The 14,847-nt window shown below is 40.4% G+C and overlaps 1 protein-coding gene across 1 annotated transcript in view; it reads left to right on the top strand.

The window, feature by feature from the left end:
• The window catches only part of schip1 (schwannomin interacting protein 1), a 228,035-nt gene that overhangs the window by 63,822 nt on the left and 149,366 nt on the right, over nt 1-14,847 (top strand). The window lies entirely within an intron of this gene.

A 14,847-nucleotide genomic window follows, 5' to 3' on the forward strand; every position in this document is an offset into this window, starting at 1 on the left:
CACATTAAGAAATCTTAACTGGTGAATTTGTGCTCAGTGGATTTTATTACTTTTGCACGTTCTCCTTCATTTCCATCTTTCTGTGAAAGCTAATTCACTCTCTCCCGGCTATAGCTTCACTCTAAGGCCAGTCCACAGCCTGTACATCTGCCTGGCCACTGTGGTTTTGTAGGGATCGTGTTTTGCGAGCACACAAAGCGGGATGGCTCTTATACTGTAGGCAAGAAAGCTCATTCATGTGTTTAAATCAACATTTTGTATAGCAAGATAATGAACTGGCGATCTGTCCATGTGGTCCCTGCCTCTTGCCCTGTGATCTCTATATAGGATAAGCTTTCCAACTTTGAACTGGATAAATGGACGTTCATTTTATCACTTTTTAGCAAGTTTCAGAGTGTAACCAAACAGTCGAAGTTCACATGACAGAACTTACCTCTGTGTTTTTTTATTAGGTATGTTTCTAACTGTTTGGTGCAGCAAAATAGTTTTCATCGTGATATTTTTTATATTCACGACTATCTTTCACTTCATGCTACGACTTCATTTTACTATTACCTGCGTGTCTTTCTTTTTCATGCTCGTACACATGTACTCATCTTGCTCCTCCCTCTCTCTCTGGGTAAGGGCCCTGTGGTAGAAGTGGTGATTTATGGTTTATGGCTTCTGGCTCCAAATGGGATGTTTTATTCAGTGGTGGGAGGAAGTTGCTGCCTTTCTCCACTGCATTCTGGAGAGTTGCGTTAAAACGGCGTTAACACAAGCACACACACAAACATGCGCAATTTAGAAGGATGATTTACCGCCAACACTGACATTTCTGCTTTAAGTTTAGACATGTTAGACGAGGAAAGATGAACTGAGCAAGATGGACAGATTGACAGCCATTTAGGGAGAAGAGAAACGGAATAGAGGGTAACTTCTGTAGCTACTGTGGAGTTGACCACAGTGTGTGAGTACGGTATGTGCTTAAAGTCAAGGTCACCCCAGCGGGCTGCATTTCCATAGCTGTTGCCAGCTCACATGCTGACAGCTACACATAGATTTGTGGGCAGAAATGGAAATTTTTCAGTTTCTCTGTTTTTTTCTTTCTTTCTTTATTTGCATTCACATGTGCGTCCAAATGTGTTGGCTCGGGTTAGGATGCAAGAATGTAAATGTGCATGTTTATGCATCTGTCGAGTGGATGCAGTGGGAAAGATCATGCTTCTGAAAATAGTGTGAATATTCATCAGCTGTGTACTGGTGACGGTTACCCATGTACCTGTCTCTCAGAGTCTCTGGTGGTTGCAGCTACACATAGACACACATCTATAATTCGGTGACGTTTGCTATATTCTTCTTCTGCGTCGGGATACTTGTTCACTGTCTCGTTTTTATTCACACATTGGATTCATGCATGCTTGAGTTTATATTGATGCCGTGTGTTTGTTTGAGGGTAGGGCATCCACTGATTTATTTATTGCTTCTGTCCCTTAGAGACATCCTGTGAGCAGGATAGACTGCAGCTTGTCTCCACTCTGTGTTTATGACCTCCAGTTGATGTTCTTGTGGCAGAGCTCCCAAACTCTATGCTTTAATTCCAGCAGAGGTCCTGCTGGAGAGACAGGTGCACTAAACATGACTTATCCCTCACCTGAGTCCCCTACGATTGGACGCTAATTGAACTTCTGTGTACATCTGTGTGTGTGCATGTGTGTGTTTGCTCGTGCTCCTGTGTATATGGCCATGACTCTGCTATTGAAACGCATGCACTTTCACACACATATATCTCCGGAACTAATTTCAACTTCATTCTCGTTGTGTGATCTGGAGAGCAAAGACAAGTCATGCAATAGCTCAGCATGGAGCCGTAAACACAGCAGGTGAAATGGTGCTCAGGGAGCACACAACTCTCCCTGAGCTCCCCAGGAATATTCAGATAGTTTTCATTTTCCACAAGATTGACTCTGGTTGATGGCCACTCGGTATGAGATTGGAACATAGCAAAATAAAATTAGGGGAGCCACACCAAGAAAGGGAATGTGTGTTTGTGTTTAACATAAACATTCCTCTGTCTCTTGTTGAGGCGAGTTACAAGCAGATGGTTTTTACGAGTGACAATATGGATATTTTCTTTCTGGCTGTATTGCTTTGACAAAGGGGGGGGGGGGGGGTTAACCTGTTGTCCAGCTCATTTGCCAATTATTTTTCGTTATGCCATAATAATGTATTTAGTAACCTGCATTACCTGGCCAGCTTGTGTTTTTTTATATGCACTGCAGGGCAGAATAACAGCGCGTGAGACATGCTGGAATGAAGTCAGCGTTTAAAAAAAAAAAACACAGACAAAAATGTCATAGTTATTTGAAATAATGGCAAGAAGGACAGAATGTCATATAGAAAGCCAACAAAATGAGTGAGTTTTTGATGGAAAGCTGAGGATATGGATAAAAGATAATTGGTTGTTCACAAAGTAAGAGTATGGAAGCTTTGGCTTGCTGTCTAAACTGTAGCTGACCTTTATTGAAGGAAAAATATTACTGAGTCCACCTGTCCTTCAAAATCATTGTGTTTTTCTGTCTTTTCACTTTTCTCCATGCCTTTATGCCCCTAACCTATTTCTGGACATCTGTGTGTTTGCAAGTTCTTTTAATTGTGTGCGGTACGCCTTTTCCCGTGTTGTTACAGCTTCGCTCGTAGTGATAAATCTAGTTATAGTGTTGCCATAGGGGCGGATTGCAGAGAGACAACCCCCCCTATTAAAGCCTACTATTCTTAGCTCAAGCAATCACAGCACTCTCATTATTACTCAATAGGATGGAGGCATGCAACTCATCATCTCTCATCATCTGTACATCCCCGGGCAATAAATGCACACATTAAAACTTTGCACATGCACATTCACATCCTCTGCTTATTATATACTATTGTAGCTGATATGTTTTTGTATTGTTGCAGAAGTGAAAGAAGCAGCAGGGTGGGGGGGGGGAAGGGCTTCATCAATACTCATTGTAACATGAGTCCCAGTGCTCTTATAGTGCCTTAGTTTTTACATTCAGCAGTGTGAAAGTCATTTATCTGTTTTAGATAGTCTGATGCTTTTATTGTGTTGTAATAATAATCTACAATGAGGGAACCTCTGGGGATTATTAAAAACTATGTTAAGATACAAAAATACAGACAACTTGGACTTAGACTTTCCAGCTTGTTCCAACAGCACAAGTAACAGGAAGGAAAGGTAAATCAGGGATGTAATTAGAGATGTAAAAAAAGCCAAAATGTTATACTATGTGCAGATGGTTACTATATACAGTAAATTACAGTAACAGTTTTTTATATGTACATAAATGCAGGGGGGAATGATAGTAATATACCAATATTTTTAGAGAGTTTTCATCCTGTGTCTGTATGTACAGCTTGGATGCTGTTGGAATGAAATACCTATGATAGCCTTCAGTCCTGTAACAGTCTACTGTTAAAGAAGCTGCTCAGAGGTGTTGTCCATAATGAATATTAGCTTGGCTAACATCCTCCTCTCACTAGGGCTGCCACGATTAGTCAACTAGTCACGATTACGTCGACTATCAAAATCGTCGACGACTAATTTAATAGTCGACGTGTCGTTTGAAGCTTTGTAAGATCCCAAAAGATGCAGGAATAAGTAGTAGGATTTAAGAGTGTAATAATGGACTGAAACAGAAGATGGCAGCACTGCACGTACAACGATGCCAGCTGCCGTTAAACCCCGAAGAACAAGAAACTGTGTCCCAGAATCGCGGCCCTGCTCAGTTTCCAACAATGGCGGCAGCTAGTTAGTTTTAATATTACTCTTATTATTCTTTCTGGGTCACAAAATAAACGTTTAACATATTTTCAGGTGAGAATGTAACTGTGTAAGCCTCAAATTTCTGCTCAGTTTATCAAGACACCACATATTTTCAAAAGCGCTCCGATGTTTTCGGAGACGTCTGTTACCCACTAGCTCAAGCTAGCTAGCTAGCTAGCCGGAGTTCAACGCTCACTAGAGCCGGTGAGAACACCGGACTCCCGGCAAATCGTTTTCAAGCCCGTTTTTCGCTACTCAGGTTAAACATGATATATAAGTCACTTAGATACCTTAAAAATGTTATTGTTTGGCTTTTTTCAGTATTTTATTTGTTCCTGAGTAAATCGGTTTGGCTGAGATTAAAGTTATACAGTAGTTTTTACACAACTGATTATCAGAAGTGTGAGATGCTGGAGAATATACTCCGGTGTCCCGTTATATTTGTCATGGTCCTGCGACCATGACTCAGTGACTTTATGTTTATGTTCTTTATTGTTATTACTTTCATTATTATTCATGGCTGTTTTGGGATGGTTTGTGTTTGGGATTTTAGACACTGGGTTCTGGGTTTGTGCTCCCTCTGTTGGTCCCTGGTGTTAGTGTTCCCCTGTCTCGTCAGGTTAATCAGGTCCAGCTGTTTCCCCCACCTGTGTGTGATTTCCCAGTGTCTCTTTGTGTACTTATAGTGTGTGATTTCCTCTGCTCCTCGTCGCGTCGTCTGTGTTCATACCCTGTGAAATCCCCTGCGTGCTCTCCCTGCTGTTCTCCCTTCATGTTCAGGTTTGCCACTCCTTTGTGTAGTTTCACCCAGTTTAGTTCATCCTTAGTTCTGTTTTGCCATCTCCACTTTATGTTTGATATTGTCAATAAATCACCTTCACATCTGAGTAAGTGCTGCATTTGAGTCCTCCTTTCCACTCTTCACACGGCCGCTGCCCCGGACCGTGACAATATTATAGATAGCAAGGAGCAGACGGCTGAGTTTATTAAACTCACAGATCACAATCTGCAAATTTCATTTAAATTTAATAAACTATCATCTTGTCTTTATTTTTAGTTAGCACATACCTTAAACACTTAAAGCTGTAAGCTAATGATAGTTATATAAGAGCAGATGCACGCTGGTGCAATAAGCTGTACGTTTTACGTTCAATGGATGCATGATCTGATTAGTCGACTAATCGCAAAAATAATCGGTGACTAGTCGACTATCAAAATAATTGTTTGTGGCAGCCCTACCTCACACCAACCTTCTCAGTGGAGTCAAGGGGGCTGTCCAGGACAGAGCTGGGCTTCTTTACCGAGCCTTTTCCTCTCCCTCTCCGTGCTTCCACCTCCCCAGCAGGCAACCACATAAAAGACACCAGAAACCATCACAGTGTCATAGAACGTCCTTTACAGTCTAGTTCAAGGCCATTTGTTTTGTTATGACTAAATTATTTAATGTGTGATAATGGCTAATAAAAAGCATTTGAAGCTTATAGGATGCACACAGTAATTGCACATCACTTCAAATGTGACGGCTGGTCGTTTGCAGACATTCCACTGGTTGCCTAGGTGACCCTCTAACGTGTTTGCTGCCAGCTCATATTTCAATCAACAGTATTCTTCACTCTCATCTGTAGTTACTTCAGTCGTTGCCTGGAAATTGAGAACGTTTGTCTTGGGTTCCGCCCACTTCCTGCCGCCATTGGTTATTTGACCCATAGTAGCTTAAAGTTGCAGAATATCATTTGTTTTCTATAGTCTCTGGTCACAGCATCATTCCAGTCTATATGCAATTTAATGCTTTGGAATATAAAGTATTATTATTATTTTCAGAAGACTAGATTTATTTAAGTTGCATGATGTTATTGATGGGCATCCATCTTTAAGGACAGAGTCAAAGTAATGAAATGCATGATAAAGAGAGATGAATGGTCCTAAACTTTTCAAAAAGCTCTGAGAGAACATCATAGACAGTTCTAAAAAGAAAACATCTGGGCCGTGCTGTCAGTGTATCATTCTGGTGATCTGTAGCAAGTGTGACGTGAGACTTTTTATCCACCTTATCTGAGGCTCATCTCTACAACTTTGCTCTGCAGGATTTAACTAGAAAAAACTTTTTTAGATTTAAAAAAAAACTCTTAAGATCTCTGGATTTGTCTGAGTAGTTCAGAGAAACAGAATGAGACACAGAGAGATAATGAGAAAGAGAGCCGGGAGGAACAAGCGGCACAGCTCCTCACCTCTCCCTCTCCCTGCTCCCACTGTCATGAGAGTGTGTTCGTGGGTGTGTTGGACAGGCGAATGGCTTGTTTATGGGCAGATTAATTGCTTTTATGGCCTTTTTTCACCCCGTGAATGGTGCTGGGTGTTTTAATGAACACCCACACTCCCTGCCTGCCTCATAAGCCTGGTATGCCATTCCCACTGCTGATTTTTAGAGCAAAGCCAAGCTTTAGATAGAGCCCAGCAAAGCTAATTGCCTAATGCTCACTCCACAGTAAGGAGCACAGTTGCGTGTGTGTGTGTGTGTGTGTGTGTGTGTGTGTGTGTGTGTGTGTGTGTGTGTGTGTGTGTGTGTGTGTGTGTGTGTGTGTGTGTGTACGACTGTGCACCGTGCCTTCTTAAGAGGCCCAGCACAGGTGGGTGGTTCAAGCCGAGGCCCACAGGGCTGAGGGTGACCAGCAGCTAACTGGACCGTGACTTTAATAATTTCCTGCTGAGCTGAAGAAAAGTGAGCCAGGCTTTCTGCAAGCTACTGTTAAGCTACTGTCATGGACACAAAGATGTTTAAAAAGACCTTTCAAGAACAAGATACAATGATATCTTTGAGCAGAGGCAAGCATTTAGTAAATACACTGAAGGAATTAAGACGGGATAAAGACATTTAACATGGCAGCTTTACATGGATCAATTAAAAACAGTAATGGAAAGTCTCTACTTGCTAGTTCCCTGCCCCTTTTACTTCTTGCTTCATCACCTCTAACAGTGCAATTTTGGGTTTCTCTTTTCTACTCTGTTCTTTTCTCCTCTCTTCCGCTACCTCTTTCCTCCTCTCATTAATTAGGTTTGCAGGATTTCTCTTGCTTTTGGCTTTCTACTTCATTAAGCCTGAACAGCAGTGGACCATTGCTAATGGACAGTCTCAGCTCTAACTCACAACTAAAGCCCAGCGTTAATTGTTTGCTTTGTGTAAAGTATATGTGTGTGCAGCTGTATTTGCAAGTACTGAACTGTGTGCATGTAGTGTGAGCACAAAGGCTGTAAAGAAAACAGGCTTTATGTGTCATTTATTTGATTATGTGTTTAGAAAGTTGCAAGAAAAACAGCATGTAGACTTAAGCAGCCATGATGGCCCTTGATTTATCTCACCTTTAGAAGTTCAGAATAGCAACTTTTTGTGTTTCAATCACTTTTGTAGTTAAAGAGGTGTCTTGTTAATTAAGTGCGACCTGGTGAAATTACTCCAGTAACATCACCCTGGTATCTCAGCTTTGGCTTGGACTATACAAATTTAAAACATAAAAACCGAACAGTTAACTCTTCAGGCTTTAACTGTTTTAACAAAAGATAAAAGCGAGTTACATTATCAGTCTGGATCCAGTATCTTTATAGTTTCATGTGATGGAGTTAGAGTCACAATGACTTGGTAGAGTTTGCAGCCTTTACTTTAAGTGCTATGCCTAATCATTTTAATGCACTTTAGCGGTCTTTAACATAACGTGTTCCGGCCTTGTTCAGATGCAAAATAAAGATCTGAATAGAACCATATCACCTGAACTAAAAAGCCCTTAGGGAGCTCACATTCCTTACTCTGCATCTCTTTTACTACTCTTTCCACAACTACCTTTACAATCCTATTAAGCAGCAATGCCGATCCTTCCATTTGACCATAATGCCCAATAAAAACAACTTTATGGTTGCATACATTTACCTTCAGCTCTTTGCATATATATTGCTCTTCATCCAACAGTGCAGTCGTTAGTACTGTGGTGTTATGCTCAGCTGCCGTGGAGGACAGGTAGTATTGATTGGTGCTGTAAAAGGAGGAACTGCTTTACAGTGTGTTTGTTCTGGCATGTTAACGGCTGGCTTTACCGCTCTGATTATGGCCCACCGGGAGCCTGTTAACTACACATTGGAAATGCTGCTTGGAAAAAAGGACACAAGGAAGCGACAGTGTACATTTCCTCAGGCTGTGTGTGGCTTCACAGTGAGACAAAATGAGTCCCCTGCCTGTGTCAAAGGATACATTGTTGTACTTTGATCTTTCATATCTGGTTAAAAGTTCAGACCTAACTTTCTGACAATTAAGATCATTTCAAACTTGGCTGATTTCATCAGTCTGTCTGTCACAGGACACCTTCATGTTGTAGTGTTGAAAGTGATGCAGAAATGTTACGAGCTGTGACCTTGTAAGACTGTCATTTCTCCATTAAAAAAGGCATGAGATTAATGCGAAGGAGTCTTAAAGGATCTTTATACGCTATTATATTAGTATGTCAACATGTAAAGGGCACAGTAATATCATATGACTCAACTTGGGTGTGCTGTGTTTTGTTACACTGAAAGTCGTGTTGCCCCTCATTGGTTTGCGCCTGAATGCCTGCATTGCTAACAACATTCTCTCATATGAGTGCAGTTTTTGCAAATAAATTGATTGTTATTCTGGTGCAACAAACCCCCCACAGCTTGTGGTCTGAGTCTGAATTTCTAATTTGATAAGTGCAAAGAAAAAAGATACACTGCATGCACAGAATTATGTTTTTCCACAGTGGACCAGTTCCTGCTCCAATCTGACACCACACAGATGCTCAGTCTGTTGCCTCGACAACTGGGGACCTCTGTGTGTGTCTGTGTCCCTGTGTCTTTGTGCATGTGTGTATGTTTTGCTCTCAACTCTTCTCACCTCCTGCAGCTGGCATTGCTCACGGTGTGGTCCTTATCCACTTAACTGAACTCCTTTGACATTTTAGGTTCAGCTAAATCATTTTAGCTTTTACCCCCTTTACCTCTCTTGCTTATTAACAGCATCATTCCATCTTCATTTATTACTGTTTGTGTTCGCTGGCAGTGATGTGATTTTTCACCTTTTCTCCATGGTATTACATCTTTAGGTTGTCTCCTTGCTCCATTTCCTCCTCTTGCAGTCCGTCCTCTCCGTCTCTGACACCGTCAGTTATTAACCTAACTCCCAAGGCAGAATGAAGGGCTCTGTGTCTGTGTGTGTGTGTGTGTGTGTGCAACAAAGAGTGCCATAGAAAAAGTATAGGCCACCTCTAGTTGCAGGGTCACTCGGGGACGACATTGCCAGTGTTTGGACACCGAATCCCAATGGACACTGGGAAAAATCTGCACATACACACACACACACACACACACACACACACATGGAAGCAATAAGACACAGTGCCTTGTCAGGAATAGCTAGAGATAACAGCACCTGTTCTCAGGTTTTGCTATCACTCCCACACACAAATGCAGGGTGTTCCGACAGGTTCTGTGTCCCTGTGGCAGAAGAGAGCGATGAGGATGTGAGCCTGATGGCAGAGATGGCGCCGGCTGGCTGGCTAGGCCAAAGAACCCCAGGGAGGTTTGACTGATAGAAGCTGCCTCCAAGCTCTTTGGCTAGCGTGTCTGTTTGTGTGTGTGTGTGTGTGTGTGTGTGTGTGTGTGTGTGTGTGTGTGTGTGTGTGTGTGTGTGTGAGAGAGAGAGAGAGGGAGGGGTCTGTGTAGCACCGCAGATGGTATGACAGTATTTAAATTAGTTAGGTTACCATCAGTGGAAGACCACATCATGACAGCTTTTTGGCTGAAAGGTGAATGGAATAACTCCTAGCCTCAAGGTTATTAAACTGGGGGAACCTCCAGCTAGATTTAGCAGGAAATAATTTATGCATGTCGTTATTTGTTTGCTTGGTGGCTGACATATTGTTGATAGATACACAGTCATACATCAGTTTCTGGGATTGAATTAATATGAATGTGTGTTCAGTCAAGCACTGGACTAATATTTCAATTACTGTTTTATACCATTACTACACAGCCATTAGAGGGACACAGTCTGCAGTACATCAAAAACAAAAAACATACATCGAGCTTTGACAATATTTTTATTTTTTTTGACAAATTATCCTGTGTAATATACTTAATCTTGGCTTCACTTGAACCAACAGTTTTATGACTTTATCAGTCATAATTAATATAGTACAAAACTGTCTAGCACTCTGAGTTTTTCCTTTTTTATGACAGCAATGAAGCACATTGTTCTATTTATTCTACACAAATGTGTGTTGTCTGTTGTGATTTCATTTAATAGAATATGCTTATCCTGCTTTGTCTTAATTAATTACTTAATTTTGATCTATGATTTGAGCATTTAAACTGACCGTGATTACCTGGTTAAATCACATGTGTGAATCCCAAAACATTGATTCTATTCATCTGGACGTAGCGTTTTCGTTGTGAAAAGCATTTCGGTACTTATCTAAAGTGACTTCTTCAGTCTCAGAAAGACAATCTCATGCTCCATCTCGTCTTTATGAGACTGAAGAATCAACTTTTTGGGATTTCCTCACCTGGATGATTGAGTTTGCAAGACACGTGTGTAAGTGTTAGTATGTGTTAATGGATCAGTCAAGGTACAAGAGACAGATTTACACTCGTACAGGAGAGATGAAGGCCACTTCCCAGGAAGGCCATTTCTCTCTTCTCCGTGCTGCTCTGGCTAGTTGGCCTTGGTCCAGCTTAATTCTTTCTCAGCACACAGGCCAGTTCTTCCGCCTCCACATCCCTTCTTTCCTTTGCCAAGAAAGAACCTTTCACCAATTTTCTTCTTCTTTAATACCTTCAGCAACTTCCAACTACATCATTTCAAGAGAAAAGTCATGGCTGTCTAGTTTTCTTTCATACAGTGAGAGAGCACGTTTATGCAACATCCAATATAAAAGAGCAAAATATGTAAATTACCTTAAATATACAGCACTTCTGATTGATTAATCTTCTGTTCCCAGTGTGCAAAACAACACAAACATCACCACAAAGCCTTCTATAGTCATTTTTATGTTTCAATTCATGTCAGGTAGAGCCATTCTTTATAGTCCCATTTTAGAAAATGTGATGTGCAGCCAGGTATTAAAGTATTAACAAGATAATAAGGCAGGAACTCCACAGAGAACTGTAACACAGAAAAACAATATTGTAAAAGCAAAACAAAAAACACTAAAATAATTATATAAAAGCAATAAAAAGTATAAAAAACAATGTAATATGTGTAGCATCAGTTACCACAAACCAGCCTGTCAATACCACCTTAAAACACATTTTAACAATTGGTTTTGAGCCCATGATATAATAAGAAGGGTTATGGTAAACTGCCTGTTTAAAAAAAATGTAAACACTCCCAGGTTGTTAATCAGAAATTTTGGATATTACAGAACATGAATCAGCTGTTTGAACATCTTTCAGCCTGTGCAATTTAGTTTGAAACACCAAACTTTGCATGTGGGAAACAAACCATCCATTGAACTAAGAAGAGTTTAATTATAAGTCTTTCCCCTTCATATGGCCAGGATGCACACTCCGCAAGTAGCTGTGGCCAAGCTTTAAAGCCAAATATATAATAAATGTGTAGCCATGTGAGTGACTGGTAACCAGTCCCTTGAGTACCTCTTGGCCTGTGACAGCTGGGATAGGCTCCAGCCCTTTGTAACCCAAAGTTGGATAAGTGCCTGAAAAAGAAAGATAAACGATGAATGGATGGTTGGGTGATTATGAGTAAGTAGTGTTCTGTCATGATAGCTACAATCTGAAGGGCAAGAGCTCAAACTCTTAGTTCAGAGTTGCCAGTAAAGGGTGTCAATATTGAATGCATTTGGCCTTCCTAGACACTTTCTGCCCATCCGTCGTTTTTGACATGTCCTGTCAAGCTTATTCTTAATGGCCCTATGACCAATTCTCAATACCATTTCAGGTGAAGTGTATACCTGTATTTTCATCTATTGATTGATCTTTACATAGATCCGTACACACACGACAAAAAAGACCTCCAAAACAACTACTAGTCCACTGCACTCTGCTTTGTCTGTCCTTATTCCTAATGCCAGTATATTTCTCACAGTGTGATTAAATCGCTGACTTTCCTCTTTATCATCTCCACTAATTGTGTGCTTTCTCTTCTCATTGCCTCCCTGTGCCTGTCTTGTTTTATTTTCATTTATTTTCTCGGAAAGTTGAGTTAAGGAGAAAAGACTGATGAAGGAAGAAAGCAGTGGGGATAGAGAGAGGAGGCGAAGGAAGGGAAGATAATGAAACAGGTCTTGTGGTCTGTATTTGGCTGCCTTTAGCTCTATTTCCTCTGTTGTTATTTCCTGGGAGTTCAAGGTCTCTTCTGCATCAGCATCTCTCCCTGCCTCCCTACTCCATCCTCTCTCTACTGTGCCTGACTTTACCATAAATCCACCAATACACAGGTTCACATATACACAAACACTCACACCAATCAATACAAGCCTGCTTGGCACTGCCAAAGCCTAAAATGACTATAGATTTTCTGTCGACTCTGCCACTAAATTATGCAAACCTCTGGTTTATGTTCCGGTACATTTTTGGTATTCCTTCTCTAAAACTGGGATAGTGGTTTTCCATGCAGATCAGAATGGAAAGATACAGGTACGGATAGCAGGAGAAAATACTCAAACAGGATCTAATAAATTCTTATAATAGCACATTGAGCTTTTGGTTTGGTACACAGTAACTGCAAAATGTTTACTGCTACAGGTCTTAAAATCAATACCATGTATTAAAGTCAATGTAAATGTCCCCCTGAGTTCAGGATTGTGTTTAAGTGATGAATAACGCACTCCTGATGTTTGCGTTGCAGTTTTTGTTTTTCAACCTCCCATACGCACAAGCAAGGATCAAAAAACAGTGATGAGAAAAATGACGTGAAGGATGAGGTACTACAAATACTTAAATGCAATTTACCGTAAATAAACTACACCTTTTTAAATAACTTAATGTTGATCTATTGTTATGCTAAGTACGGAAATAAACTTTAAATCTAAAAATGAAATTCAACAAATTATTGAATGCAAATAAAAAATGGTAATTAGGCATCTTAATAAAAACGTAATAATGTGTTTTACTATCTTTTTAGATGTTTTTAGAAAATACAAATTTTAAAATGAATTCCTAACAAAAATAATTATAGATAAATATCATTTCAATTTAAGAGTTTGCACATACTAGTGTGTGTGTGTGTGTGTGTGTGTGTGTGTGTGTGTGTGTGTGTGTGTGTGTGTGTGTGTGTGTGTGTGTATTGTTCAGTATTACTGATGAATGTGTGAGAAGCTGTATGTTTCTATGGACATTTACAGTGTAAGGCAAACACATGTTTTTACTGTTTAGTGTCATTCTCTATGTTTTGAGTGAGGTTACGACCCATTTAACACGACTATTCTTGCACTAAACTTTTCAGTTTGCATGCTGATTAATTAGTTTTAGTTGTACTTTCTTCTTTTCAGTAAAACAATAAATAAGGATTCAATTCTGTGTGTCAGCTTGTGTTAATGTTTGTGACGCGTGTCTCTATGTTAGTGCCTCCTTGTGTGCTTGTAAGTGTGTGCGTGGATGCGTGTGTGCGTATGTGTGTGTGCTGAAGTAGGCTAACAGTTTGTCTGGTCAGGCTTGTGACAGTACCATCAGTAACTCGAAGGGGAAATTGAAATGATCGCCTCATTCAGTCTCCCAGCACCTCTATTACTCAAAACCACACACACACACACACACACACACACACACACACACACACACACACACACACACACACACACACACACACACACACATCTCTACTCATTTATACTCTGCTTATCTCTACATCATGTTGTTTAATTCTCTGGTATCTCTTTCTCTAGAGAGAGAAAGTGTTTAATTGGATTTCTATCTGTGAAACTGGTGGATTCTATAGCATAAAACCTACTGTCTTTCCAGGGAATTTGGAAATGCAAAGGTGACTTCACTGGCTCTCAAAACAAATGACAGTTCAGGGAGGTCTGGGTTCAGTGGAGCTGCAGTTGTGCTTTCAGTGAACCTTATTTCATTTGAGTAAACGGAGAGGAAAAGACAATGTGGGAAAAAAAGAGAAGGGGAGGAAAAAGCTTCTTGAAACAGTCATTGATCACTAGTCAAAGTCCTTGATTCTGCCTAATGAGCTGCTTGTTCCTTCTGGGAGGCAGAGAAATGAGAAAAAAACAACACTGCCTGTCACACTGAAATTAAGCAAACAGCCAAACAAGATATTTTTATAAGCCTAGTTCTATAATATAGTAAGACAGTGGTTCCTACACTGTTTTAAATGCACTATTTATGTACTACGTTTGTGTAAGTAACACTTCAGAAGGACAGGACACTTGCATAGTTATTAAGTGGGGAACTTATATATCAACACATATAATGAATATTAAACACCTTGAACCAAAGCATCAGCTAACCACTTGAGTGTGGTGATTTGTCTTAGTGTGGTCATACATGTGCGAGCTGCAAAAATATTTCTTTGTGCAGGTTTCTTTACAGCCCACTTTGCTATTTAATAGATGCAATATATTCTTTCGTGCATAGGTCATTATGCAGTAATGAATTAATAACAATAATAGCCAAATAAAATTGAAGTTTGCCCATAAACACACATCCACAAATACATTGGGATGACGCTGATAGATGCTTGGTGCCCTGATGCGACTCGCTTGGCTCATCAGGAAGAAATGCTCCACTTAAACATTGTTGCTCCTTTGTAATTGAATTAGTATGTTCAATTATGTAGAGGCAGGCCTGTCCTCATTATAAAGCACTATTAAAACTCAAGAATGGAGCCAAGGGGAGGAGAGCAGCTGGCGAGGACTGGAGGATGGAGCTAAAAGTAATTTTAGTAGAGGAGTAAAGTTTTACTGCTCTAATCTCCAATGTGATTGGCACATCTGTACAGCTGTGCCATTGCTACATCAATGATGTCCTTTGCGACTTATTTGCTCTGCCCTGGTCTCTCTCTCTTTCTCTCT

Source organism: Astatotilapia calliptera, chromosome 14 (assembly GCF_900246225.1).
Source record: "Astatotilapia calliptera chromosome 14, fAstCal1.2, whole genome shotgun sequence".
NCBI lineage: Eukaryota > Metazoa > Chordata > Actinopteri > Cichliformes > Cichlidae > Astatotilapia > Astatotilapia calliptera.